Raw genomic sequence first — 14,098 nt, forward strand, 5'->3', positions numbered from 1 at the left:
TCATTGTAGATCTGGCATTATAGATGCTATCTTGAAGTAGTACAAGACACTGGATTTATATAATCCATTTTGTAAGTCAGTGAGACTTCCTATTTAGTATTTGAGCAGTGAGCTCTAGGCAGTTGGCCTTCCTGCATGTGCAGGCCCCTCTTGTAGTAGTAATATTCTCTTATCGGCCAATAAGTGAATATTGTGGGTCACAAATCCCACCGAGGTTTTTCCCACACCAGGTTTCCTCATTAAATCCTTGTGTTATGGTGTGTTTTTCATGTGGTTGTTTTTATCTCTGTTTATTACATTACTTTCTGCTTATCGATACACTGTATTAATATGCTCCACATGTTTTAAGTTAAGAAAATATATCAACCGGTTAGATACTAATTCACCCCCCCTCTCAGTATCTGTGGGAATCCTAACAATTCATTCACTAACACGTGTTGTCCTTTATTCAACCATGTGACCTTGTAAGGATGATTATGTGGCATGCTACTCAACCCAAGTTTACTTACTTCTTCTTTGGAGATGGTATTTTCCATTGATCCTGAGTCAATGATCACTTTACAGACCTTACCAAGTATCTTGTACTTTACTCTAAAAAGAGACTTCCTCTGTTTAGGTTCTTCCTTAACTAGTTCCCTAATTAGTACCCTTGTAAACCTTAGATTCTCACCATTCTCTGAGTCAAGGTTTACTTCAAGAGACTTCACACTACTAGAATCCTCTTGCACAAAATTGATTCTTTTCTCTAAATGTGATGAGGTTGCCTTCTCCAGACACCTATAGGCGAGATGACCAAAATTACTGCAGTGGTAACACTTCATGTTTGTAAAGTATGAACCTCCACTAGAACTTCCAGATCTACCTCTGTTGTTGCTGTTATGACCTCTTCCTCTACCATAATTTCCTCTTCCACTGGATTCATTAGTCTGCTCAGTCAATTTTGACTCTCCTTGAGATCTTACTTCACTTCCTCTGCCACTGTAGCTTCCTCTATAACCTTTTGGATCTCAACCTCTACCTCTGCCTCTACTAGAGCTTTCATGTTTCTTCTTATTCTTTTCTTCTACTTTTAGAGCCAACTGATAACATTTGTGAGTAGTATTTGGAATCAACAAACTTAATTCCTCTTGTATGTTCTATCTCAGACCGTCAAGATAGCTTTCTACTCTAACTCTTTCATCCTCCACTTTTGACTTTAGACACAACTTCTGGAACTCTTCGATTTAGGTACTTACATCTAACTCCTTTTTCCTTAGGTTTTGTCTTTTCCTATGCAACTGCACTTCATAATCCTCAAGAAGATAGGTCTCTATTATTTTGCTTACCATCCATTTCCAAGTAGAGATGGGGATCTTACCTTCTCTTTCTCTCTCATTTTGTATAAACTTCCACCAAGTAATGACAGCACCTCTCATTCTTGACTTAGCCACTTTAACCTTTTGGGCCTCTATCACACCTTCACACTCAAAATGATTTTCCATACCCTCTATCCATTCCATTACTGAATCTGCTTCCATCTTGCCACTAAAAAGTGGTACTCCTTCCAAAGACTTTCCACTCATTTCCTTCAAAGCCTTCAAGAATGGTTCTTGATCAATAATAGGGTCCAGGGTAGGGATTTCATCCTCTATTGCCACCATTTTACCCTTCTCTTCTATCTTCCCACTCACGTCTACTGTCATGACTTCCATTACACCTAGTATCTGCTCCAAGTGCTCCAACGTTTCCTTGAGCAATCAGTTTTCATCTTCTTGGTTAGTGACCTGCTTAGCCAAATCCACATTGGTCACCATCTTTACTCCTTCTTCTGATACTAGATCAGTCTTACACTCTTCACCCCAAATCTTTAACTCACTCTGATACCAATCTAATAGGGAGGACCTTAGATTTCTTGAGTCAGCTTGACTCACTCCAAGGCCTTTTTCCTAGCCTAACCTGAGAATGCTTCTCTCTATTCCCCTAATCCACTCTAGGTCCTCACTACCAAGGTTTGATACTCTGCTTTTTGTGAATTCACTTTCATAAATCCACCAACTCACTAATCCACTGAATCTCACTAGACACCTTACAGGGTTTGCTCTACCATGGATTATACCTACAACTTCTCCTAAGTTGTTTTCCTCCTCAAGCTTGGATCTTTCTTCCTATTGATCCCATCTCCCTCTGGTCTACGGCTAATAGCCTAGACTCCAGTCTACCCTGCAAGTGATTCCTCTTGGTCACTGATCCCTAGCCTGGCTATCATCAAGCTCACATAGGGCTAGTTTGCTGAAATAGTCGATGCCATTCCTTGGTCTGCTATAAATGGAACTCTACTGTACATGGTTGGCTCTTCTTGACAACCTCCAATGGTCTTGTGGATCCCATGATGGAGAGTCAAGACAGAGCCATGTTCACAAATGTAAAACTCAAATAGAAAACAAGAGAACAAAAGGTGACTTTATTTATAGAGCTGAGCTTGACAAGAATGCAACTTGGAATTTAGAAAACAAGGAAAAACAACATTTACCCTATCTACATTATCACTTAAGGATTTAAGCCATGTTTACAACAAAAAAAAAAACTTTGAGAAGATGACCAGAAAATGATCTTCCAATTGTTATTAAAAAGAAATTTGTTTATGTGGAACTAACATGTCCAACAATCCCAATCAAACCAACCCTTACAGAATTACCATTGGGTCTTTTATATCCTCTACGACATGTCATGAAGCATCCCTAACCGATGAGATGAACTCGACACAATCAGTTTCCTATTGTAACTAATTTTTAATTTCCATCGGGTCATCGAGATAGAGTCAAAACACTCACTCTGATGACCGATGATAGTTTACAAAGTGCACACCTTCCTATCGCGTTATTGACATAGCATCAAAACACTGCCACCGATATCCAATGGCACACTCCCAACAACATGATGTTCCATCAAGTTATCGGTGTAGCCCTAAACATGTTAGGCTGATAGCCAATGGTGCACTCCAAACTGTACGCTTTCCCATCGGTTTATTGGGTTAGCATCAAACATGTTATATCGATAGCCGATGGTGCGCTCCAAACTGTATGCATTTTCCATCGAGTTATCAGGTTAACATCAAACATGTCATACCGATAGCCGATGGTGCGCTCCAAACCATAAGCCTTTTCCATCGGGTTATCAGGTTAACATAAAACATGTTATACCGATACTTGATGGCTCCACTTTAACTCACTCCAACCATTGGCGACTTCATCAGGTTATTGGGGTAGGTAGAAAATACTCCCTCCGATATCTGATGGATCCACTCTAATCTTATGCAAACTCATTGGGGCATCAGGATAGGGTAAAATGTGTTATTCTAATGACCGATGGTTGCGCTCCACATGTTGGTGGTGTCATTGGGGTAAGTAAAGCCAATACATGAAATTTTAAAAAGAAGTAAAAAAGCACTCCAAGCTCCAAATAGACAACCTAATGGACTAGAACCAGTCCTTATGCCAAAATTGCCAAAATTGAAAAAGGTATTTGCTCACCCTTAGGTTCTCCTGCACCATATGACCTTGTGGTGTGATGAATAGAATACTTTCTCCTGATCCATGCTGTGTATATTAACCATTAAAGTATAATTGCCATGTTTTTGTGGTGAACGTTAGGATATCAACATCGGGAAACTCAATGTGTAAAGGATGATCATATTGAAGTAGTGCCTCAGCTAGTTGGTCTACAATGACTTGTCACTTGATATCTTTTCTGTCCACATATTCAATATCAAACTCACTTAGGATCATGATCCATTTTTCTAATCTTCCTATTAATGTTGCCTTGTTGAAAAAATACTTCAATGGATCAATTTTAGCAATCAACTTGATGGAGTGAGATAGTAGATAGTGTCTTAATTTTTGAGAAGCAAAAACTACTGCCAAGCATTCTTTTTCTGTTGGGGAATAGTTGAGCTCGTATCCCACTAGTGTTCTGATGATGTAGTAAATGTCTCATTCTTTTCCTTCATTATCCTATTGTGCGAGCATAACTCCTAATGATACTTTGATGGTCGATACATAGAGTAACAATGGATTTCCTAGAATTGGCGATATTAGGACTGGTGGCTGCATGAGATAGGCCTTGATCTTGTTGAATGCATTCTCACATTAATGGTCCCACTTGAAATTAACATTTTTGTGCAATAGATGAGTAAATGGTTGACATTTATCTACTAGTTGAGCAACAAATCTTCTGATTGACTGGAGTCTTCCTTGGAGTGATATGAGTTGACTGATATTCTTGGGAGATGTCATTTCCATGATTGTTTTGACCTTAGCTGGATCTACTTCGATACCTCTAGCTGAAACAATGTATCCCAATAGCTTGCTTGAAGTGATACCAAAGGCACATTTCTTAGGATTTAGCCATAGCATGTACTGTTCTAACCAGTCAAAGATCATTTCTAGTATCCCTATATGTTCTTCTTTGTTGTATGATTTGGCTAAGATGTCATCCACATAGTCTTCCATGAATGTATGCATCATCTCATTCAATATTGTTGTCATAGATCTCTAATATGTGGCACCTACATTCTTTAGTGCAAAAGGCATGATGTTCTAGCAAAAAGTACCCCACGAAAATGTGAAAGCTATCTTTTCTTGATCTTCAGGTGCTATTTTAATCTGATTGTATTCGGAGAAACCATCCATTAAAGAAAACATGGAGTGTCCTGCAGTTAAATCTACAATGATGTCAATGTTAGGCATGTTAGGATTCCCACAGATACTGAGAGGGGGGGTGAATCAGTATCTAACTGGTGAATTGAATTTTTTAACTTAAAACATGTAGAACATATTATAACAGTGTATCGGTATGCAAGAAATAATGCAATAAACAGAATTAAAAGAATCCACATGAAAAGCACACCATGACACAAGGATTTAATGAGGAAACCCGATGTGGGAAAAACCTTGGTGGGATTTGTGACCCACAATATTCACTTACTAGCCAATAAGAGAATATTACTGCTACAAGAGGGGATTGCACATGCAGGAAGGTCAACTGCCTAGAGCTCCATGCTCAAATACAAAATGGGAAGTCTCACCGACTTACAATGATGGATTATATAAATCCAATATCTTGTACTACTTCAGAATACCATCTATAATGCTAGATCCAGTACCGGTTTCTGCTCTGCTTCTTACATAAACCCTTAACCTATAATTCGCATAATAGGTCTGCCTTATTTTGCCTAATATATTCCACTATCTTACTTTCTTGCTTACTAATGTTCTACAATGATCTCTCTTATATAAGAATCATTTTACAATTATGCCAAGTTGGCTTACAAAGATTTTACAATAATAAACAAAATATAATATAACAAAAATCCTGTCGGCCTCTGTGTCAGTAAGCTTCCTTTCTCTATCGATGGTGGTGGTCTGAGTGCAGGTGTAGAGTCTGATCTTGCTAGTGCCAGTGAACTATCTTGTCGATGTAATGCCTTGTTGGTGCCATAGGATTGTAAGGTTGCCATCAATGACAAAACCTTCAATCACCTACAATGTCTCATTGGAGTGTGCATATGCCAACAAGGCAAAGGAAAGGCATCCTTTGGACATGCATTATTAAGATCTCTAAAGTTTGTGCATACTCTGATACTTTTGTCTAGTTTGGAAATAGGAATGATGTTTGATAACCATTGACGATATGCTAGAGGTCTGATGAATCCTACATCCAGTAATTTCTTTAGTTTTGCCTTGACCAGGAGAGTGATATGTGGATGCGTCTTCATTCATTTTTGTTTAAATGGTTTGGCTCCTAGATTGACATTCAAGTGATGCATAATAAGCTCTAGATCCAATCCTGCCATGTCTGCATATGACCAAGCAAAATTGATTTGTCGTCATTTGAAGAATTCCATATATTGTTGCATTTCTTGTTCTGACAGAGAAGTTGTTGGATGTAGGATATTTGGTTTCTCTATTGTCTAATGTTAACTGCCTTTGTTGGTTCGATCAAAATTGATGACCTTTCTTGATAGTACTTAGGTAAAGTGTCAAATATCCTGTCTTTCAGCACCTCGAGGAGGTTTTCACCATTAGATGCATCATTTATTTTTACTTTCTCCTGATCTAATGTTGCCAATAAATGGTTTTCAACATTAGACCTGATATTGGTTTCTTTATTTTCCTTTTTACGACTGGGAGATTTGGCACCCACTTGACTGGAAGATGCGTTGTTGAAATTCTTGGTGAAAGTTGTTGCAGGTTCAATTGCATTAAGATATACAGATATGGCATGCTCATTAGGAAAGGTATCAATGGCAGTATGTCTTTCATTTTTCCAATCAATAAGTACAAGGTGGATTAGAGGTAAGGGGTCCTTAGGTTGAGATGTCTCAAGGGTATCAAGGGTCATGATAGATATGTCAAAGTTTTTGATATGTATATCAATGTCTAGAATGATACTCTCATTAGAACGACCTCACACCTCAATTAAGTCAAAGTCAGCTGAATGTGATTCTAAATCAAGTGGGATAGTTCCTATTTTTTTCCCTAAAAACAAGGGAACTATATCGACTCCTACATCTTCTTCAAAGCAATTTTCTTTAACTGATTCTTCAAAATGATAGGAATCTCATTCCCATTCATTAGAATCTGTTTCACTTGCAGCTTGCAATCTATAGATTTTTTCATATAGAATTTAATTGGTTTCTTCTATTTTTCTTGCTATATCTTTTCTTCTTTCATATTCAGCTTCTTCTGAATTGAGATTGAGTTTTGTCAACCTTGCTATGAGCTCTCTTTAATTAGTACTAGGTTCATGCTTGTTTTGATTGAGATTTAATGCTACGTGGGAGGTACCATTAGTTTGTTTTTCCTATTGATTTGAGGATTTCTTATTTTTCCATTTCATGTTTGATTGTGCTTGTTGCTTGGCAGATGCTTCTTCCCTTTAAATTGCAAGTTGTTCTTGTCTGTTTTCGTATTTGACGGGGAGTCCTTCTCAAAGAGAGTTAATTCCTTGTTTAAGGGTAGTCAGGTGTTATCCTAGTGAGCTACATTCATTTTTCATCTACTCTACCAACCAATTTAGACACCTCAACTCTCTAAGAGTTCTCCCAATCTAGATGTGCTCACTGGTTGCTCAAGCATGGTTGAGATTCACAAGGGTAAATCCAACCTTACACTCTAAAAATCCTAACAAGTGCTTGAAGAGGTTGTAGTAGGTGTTTGAAATGTTTTTCAAGGGCAATCAATTGGTTTTGAGTGAGGGTTTTATTCTTTTCCCCATCACTCCTTCCTTTTCCTATTTTCTAGGCCTAGTAGCCCTAGCTAGCCGGTTTTTGTGGATTTTCTCTCAATTTCTCCAAAGACCCACATAAACTCTTTGCTGATCAGGATACCCTTTTGGAAGTACTTTCCAATTTTTGAATTTAGGAATCTTAGTCTGACTGTACAGGTATGGAACCTGATAAATGCTTGTTTTAGGTGGTTTTGGGCTTGTTTTGGTCTTTTTCCAAGGGTTAGGTGTCTTCCTTGATCTGGACACCTCCAAACTCACACATATGTTCTACCACACATCACTTGTTCATCCCAAATACTCTGCAACTCCAACCCTACTCATTCGTGCAAACACTTGCATAATCTCATTCATTTCCTAACTGGGCTATGATTGAGCTCACCTAGGAAATGATGCTCATTGGTCTTTCAATGACCTCCAAAGGAAAATAAAAGTTATATAAATTTTAAAAAGGTTCCATGGCTTGATTCCCAAGGGCTATTGAGAAGAACTCAAAGAACTTCAAGCTGGAACCATGTTTGGGCCTCTCAAACCCTTACTCAGGCCGAGAGCTTGCAAAATTGAAAACTCAATTCAAACCTGCAAATAAACTAACAAAATTTCTTCCTAAGAACTACAAGAACATGTAAAAAACAAAAAATGAAGAACAACAATGCAATTAATCCATTGGGTATAGATTGCTTCTCTAATTCTTGAAAAATGCAATGTAAAACTTTAAAAATGGTCTCAAATTGTATTCCAATCAACTACAAGCATTCAAAAACCTCATTACATTCATTATTAGGGATTTTACATGCCATTTTTGTCATAAATAACTCTCCATTGGTTTCCTAACCAACTCTTTGCTCCAAAATGCAAAAAGTTGCTCAACATTGCAAAAAGTTGTCTAGCAACTTTGACAACTTTTGCCAAAAAGTGCATTTTTGGCTTACATGCTTTGTTTTCTCCTCCAAACCATCTAGGATGACTAAAAACCACTAAATTAACATGTCCCAATTCTAAAAAAGGCTATTCAAGACATTTTTCATCAAAATGCAATATTTTGCCATTTCAGGCTTACAAGGGCTTACAAGCCAAAATTGAGCGAATGCATTGTCCTAAGGACTTTCAACCTACCAAATCATTACAAAAAAATATGAAGACCTAGGAGAAGACTATTATTCACCACTCCAAACCATCCTATGAAAATACACACCAAGATGAAGAAACTGGACTCAAAACTAGGTGCTCCTGCACCATACTCCCCCAAAGAAAAGAAGTCAAGTGACTCCTTGAGGCAGCAAAGAAAATGGAACTCCATGCCTAGAGAAGTTTTCCTCAGGTATCCAAGTAGCCTCTATTACTGGAAGGTGTTTCCACTTGACCAAGTTCTCCATGTAGGTGGTATGCCTTTTTTTCTTCAAAATTCTAGAATCTAACACCTTCTTAGCTTGGGGAATGGGTACAACTGGTAAGGGTAGGTCTGAAAGTGCTTGAGAGACCTCTGAAGCTCTGCTATCTTCTATTGGAAGTGTTCCCTTATACTGCATTAAATCTACCACATTGAAAATAGGTGACAAATCCATATCATCGAGTAAGTCTACCTTGTATGCATTGTTGCCATACTTGGGCAAAACTTTGTAAGGACCTATCCTCCTCATATGAAGCTTACTAGGGACACCTTTCTGAAGTCTTGTCTTGTTCAAATGAACCATTACCATGTCACCAACAACAAATTAGATATCTTTCCTTTTCTCATCCACTTTGTCTTTGATCTTTTGAGTAGTGTCCAATAGGGTTGTCCTAACTTGCATTGTTTGGGCCATGTCCAAGGCATGTCCACTTTGCTGTCCCATCTTTCCCACATCTCTGAGCTTCAAAAATCCTCTAGGATGAATTCCATACACCACCTCAAAAGGACTTTTATCGGTGGACCTATTCACACTATCATTGTAAGAAAACTCAGCTTGATGGATGATTTGATCCCAAGTTTGATCATACTCTTTTGTTAGGCATCTAAGTAGATTCCCAAGTGTTCTATTGACCACCTCAGTTTGACCATCCATTTGGGGATGATAGGCTGAACTAAAAGATAAATTAGTACCTAATCTTTGCCACAAAGTCTTCCAAAAATGACCAATAAACTTTGCATCCCTATCTAACATAATGTTGGTAGGTAAACCATGAATCCTAATAACCTCTTTGAAAAACACGTGAGCAATGTGGTTGGCATCATGACTGACCTTGCATGGAATAAAATGAGCCATCTTACTAAACCTATCTACCACAACATAGATGCTATCAAAACCTGATTTGGTTTTTGGCAAACCAACCACAAAGTCCATACTTAAACACTCCCATGGCCGATTGGGAATAGGTGAAGGCTGATAAATACCAACATTTGAAGATGTACCCTTAGCTCTTTGGAAAACCACACATTTCTCCACATATCTTCTAATATCTCTTTGCATTTTAGGCTAAAAGTAGAATCTTTGGACAAGTTCCAAAGTCTTGTTCAAACCAAAATGTCCACTCAAGCATCCATTATGCTTTTCTTGCATCAAGTTTTCCCTCATAGACTCTTTAGGCACACATAGCTGTCCTCCTTTGAACAAAATTCCATCTTGCAAGGTGTAATCTACATATTCACTGTGAAAATGGTTTTCAAACACTTGGCAAACCTTGTAGGCAACAACAAAATCTTCATCTTCTTCATACAAATTCTTGAAGCTATCCACTACAATGCTTTTTAGCTGCACTTCTTGCACTGTCAGTAACCTCCTACTCAATGCATCATCTACCTTATTACATTGTCCTTTCTTGTTCTTGATGGTAAAGGTATATGACTATAAATACTCTACCCAATTAATATGCCTATGGTTTAACTTTTCTTGAGAATTAAGAAAGTTAAGAGCTTGATTATCAATGTAAACCACAAATTCCTTAGGTAGAAAATAATGCCCCCATTTACTAAGTGATTGGACAAGTGCATAAAATTCCAAATCATAGGAGTAATACCTTTTTTTTGCATCATTGAGTTTCTCACTAAAGAAGGCAACCGGTCTATTGTCTTGACTCAAAATTGCTCCAACCACTATGTTGTTCACATCACATTCAATTGTGAAGAGTTTGTCAAAGCTTGGTAGGATAAGTACTGGTTGAGTAGCCACCTTTGTCTTCAGGAGATAAAAACCTCTTTGTTCTTCCTTTGTCCATACAAACTTGGTTCTCATACCTCCCTTGATCGTCTCAAGCATGGGTGCACATATTTCACTAAACCCTCTGATGAACTTTCTATAAAATTGAGCCAAGCCATGGAAACTTCTCACTTCACTTGCTATCCTAGGTGTGGGCCAACTAATTATGGCTTCCACCTTAGAGGTATCCATCTTCAAATCACCTCTTGAGACTACAAACTAAATATACACCAATTCACGTTTCATAAACTCACATTTCTCCAAATTGATGGTTAGTTGTTTATCACATAGTTTACTCAAGACAATTCCTATATGCTTAAGATGCTCATCTTTAAACTTGCTAAAAATTAAGATATCATATAAGTAAACAATAACAAATTTACCAATGTTTTCCTTGAGTACTTCATTCATGAGTCTCATGAATGTGCTAGGGGCATTTTTGAGTCCAAATGGCATAACAAGCCATTCATAGAGTCCTTCTGTAGTCTTGAAGGTTGTCTTCCATTCATCACCCTCCTTTATTCTGATTTGGTGGTAACCACTCTTGAGATCTATCTTGGTGAAGTATTCAACACCTCCCAAACAATCCATCAAGTCCTCAATTCTTGGGATGGGAAATATGTACTTGATAGTAATTTGGTTTATGGCTCTAGAGTCAGTGCAAAGTCTCCAAGTACCTCCCTTCTTTGGAGCCAAAATGGTGGGTACTGCACATGGGCTGATGCTCTTCCTGATTAGACCATTATCTAGGAGTTCTTGTATTTGCTTGGCTATCTCCTTGTTTTGATCCGGTGTCATTTTATAAGCTACCTTATTGGGTAAAGAAGCTCTGGGTATAAAGTCAATTTGATGACTTATGGCATGTTGAGGAGGCAATGTAGTTGGTGTTCCATCACTAATGGTGTCCTCAAATTGATCTAGAACCTGCTACACTTCTTTAGGAATACTCACCTTCTTCTCCTTCTCCCTCCTCTTTTGGCTTCACAACAATGGCAAACCCTACTCCTTCTCCCTCCTTTAGTGTGTTGATGAACTCTTTCTCACCAACCAGTAGCACATTAGGACCTTTGGATCTACCCTCTACTTGGTCTCCTATGGAATAGATTTTGTAGGTGGTTCCATCTTTTTGGAAGGTATAAGCATTCTTCTCTCCATGATGTATTGCCTTTCTGTCAAACTACCATGGCCTACCTAGAAGTAGGTGGCAAGCATCCATGGGCAAGATATCACACAATATTTTGTCTTCATAACCTTAGTGAACTCCACCCAAGTTTGTTCATTTACAAGAACATGTTGCCCTTTGTTGAGCCATGTAACTCTATAGGGATCACTATGTGGTTATCTTGGCAAATTGAGCTTGCTCACTGCTTCCTTTGACACTATGTTGTCTATGGATCCTGAATCCACTACCACTCTACATACCTTTCCCATGATCTTACATTTTATTCTGAACAAGGATCTCCTTTTCCTAGGTTCCTCCTTAACTGGTTCTTTGATCAAGACTCTCCTTATCATGAGGTTCTCTCCAACTTATGAATCCAAACTTACTTCTGATGCTTTCATGTTTGTTGCATCCTCTTGAGAATAATTTACTCTCCTCTCACCTCCTTGGGATAAAGAAGACTTCTCAGAGCATCTATAGGCCAAGTGTCCAAGTTGATGGCAGTTGTAGCACTTCATGGTGGCAAAATAGGACCCTCTTCTTGATCCATTAGACCTTCCTCTACTAGAGTTGCTATATCCCCTTCCTCTATAGCTTCTCTTGCTATTGGAATCCCCACTTTGCTCAACCAACTTGGATTCCCCTTGGGATATTTTGTCTACACTTCTTCCACAAAAACTACCTCTCTGACCTATGCCATCTCTTCCCCTACCTCTGCCTCTATTTCTTATTTCTTGTTTCTTGTTGCTCTTTTCTTCCACTCTTAGTGCCAACTGATAGCACTTGTGCATGATGTTGGGGCATAGCAAGCTCAATTCCTCTTGAATATTCCATCTTAATCCATTTAAGTATCTGGCTACCTTGATGTTCTCATCCTCTACTACCTTGAATCTCAGACACAAATTCTGAAATTCCTCAATATAATTGCTCACATCCAAGTTTCTTTGCTTGAAATTTTGTTTCCTCTTGTGCAACTAGATTTCATAATCTTCAGGGATGTATGCCTCTTTCACCTTGGCTAGCATGCCCTTCCAAGTAGCTATGGGATTCATTCCCTCTTTTTGCCTCTCTTCTTTAATAAATTTCCACCAAGTCAATGTTGCCCCTCTCAATCTAGACTTGGCCACCTTCACTTTTTGTGCCTCACTAATTTCATCACATTCAAAGTGATTCTCCAATCCCTCTATCCATTCTAGGACTACCTCGGGCTCTATTTTTCCACAAAAAAGTGGCACTCCTTCTAGGGATTTTCCTCCTAAGGCTTTAATTTCTTTAAGGAAAGGTTCTTTAGGTAGAATAGGGTCTAGTTCAGGAGTCCAATCCTCTTCTACAACTTCTTTGCTCTTCCCCTCGTTGACCTTGATTTTCACTTTCTCAGTTTTAACTTCAACTGCATCTAGTTTGCTCTCCAGCTGTAGAAATCTTTCTTCGAGGAGCCTATTTTATTCTTGTTGGTCTTCTACCTTCTTTGCTAGCTCTGCATTGGTCAGTATCCTTAAACTATTCTCTGCTACTGATTCAGTGTCTGTCATATGCTGGCTTCTTCCCAAATCTTGGAAGCTCTGATACCACTATGATGGGGAGTCCTTCTCAAAGAGAGATAATTCCTTGTTTAAGGGTAGTCAGGTGTTATCCTAGTGGGATATATTCATTTTCCATCTAGTCTACTAACTAATTTAGATACCTCAACTCTCTAAGAGTGCTCCCTATCCAGATGTGCTCATTAGATGCTCAAGCATGGTTGAGATTCACAAGGGTTAATCCAACCTTACACTCTAAAAATCCTAACAAGTGCTTGTAGAGGTTGTAGTAGGTGTTTGAAATGTTTTTCAAGGGCAATCAATTGGTTTTGAGTGAGGGTTTTATTCTTTTCCCCATCACTCCTTCCTTTTCCTATTTTCTAGGCCTAGTAGCCCTAGAGCCCCAATTAGCCCTACCTAGCCGGTTTCTGTGGATTTTCTCTCAATTTCTCCAAAGACCCACATAAACTCTTTGCTGATCAGGATACCCTTTTGGAAGTACTTTCCAATTTTTGAATTTAGGAATCTTAGTCTGACTGTACAGGTATGGAACCTGATAAATGCTTGTTTTAGGTGGTTTTGGGCTTGTTTTGGTCTTTTTCCAAGGGTTAGGTGTCTTCCTTGATCTGGACACCTCCAAACTCACACATATGTTTTGCCACACATCACTTGTTCATCATAAACACTCTTCAAGTCCAACCCCACTCATTCCTACAAACACTTGCATAATCTCATTCATTTCCTAACGGGACTATGACTGAGCTCGCCTAGGAAATGATGCTAATTGGCCTTTCAATGACCTCCAAAGGAAAATAAAAGCTATATAAATTGTACAAAGGTTCCATGAATCGAGTCCCAAGGGCTATTGAGAAGAACTCAAAGGACTTGAAGCTCAAACCATGTTTGGGCCTCTCAAACCCTTACTCAGGCCGAGAGCTTGCAAAATTGAAAACTCAATTCAAACCTGCAAATAAACT

This window comes from Cryptomeria japonica, chromosome 6 (assembly GCF_030272615.1).
Source record: "Cryptomeria japonica chromosome 6, Sugi_1.0, whole genome shotgun sequence".
Lineage (NCBI taxonomy): Eukaryota > Viridiplantae > Streptophyta > Pinopsida > Cupressales > Cupressaceae > Cryptomeria > Cryptomeria japonica.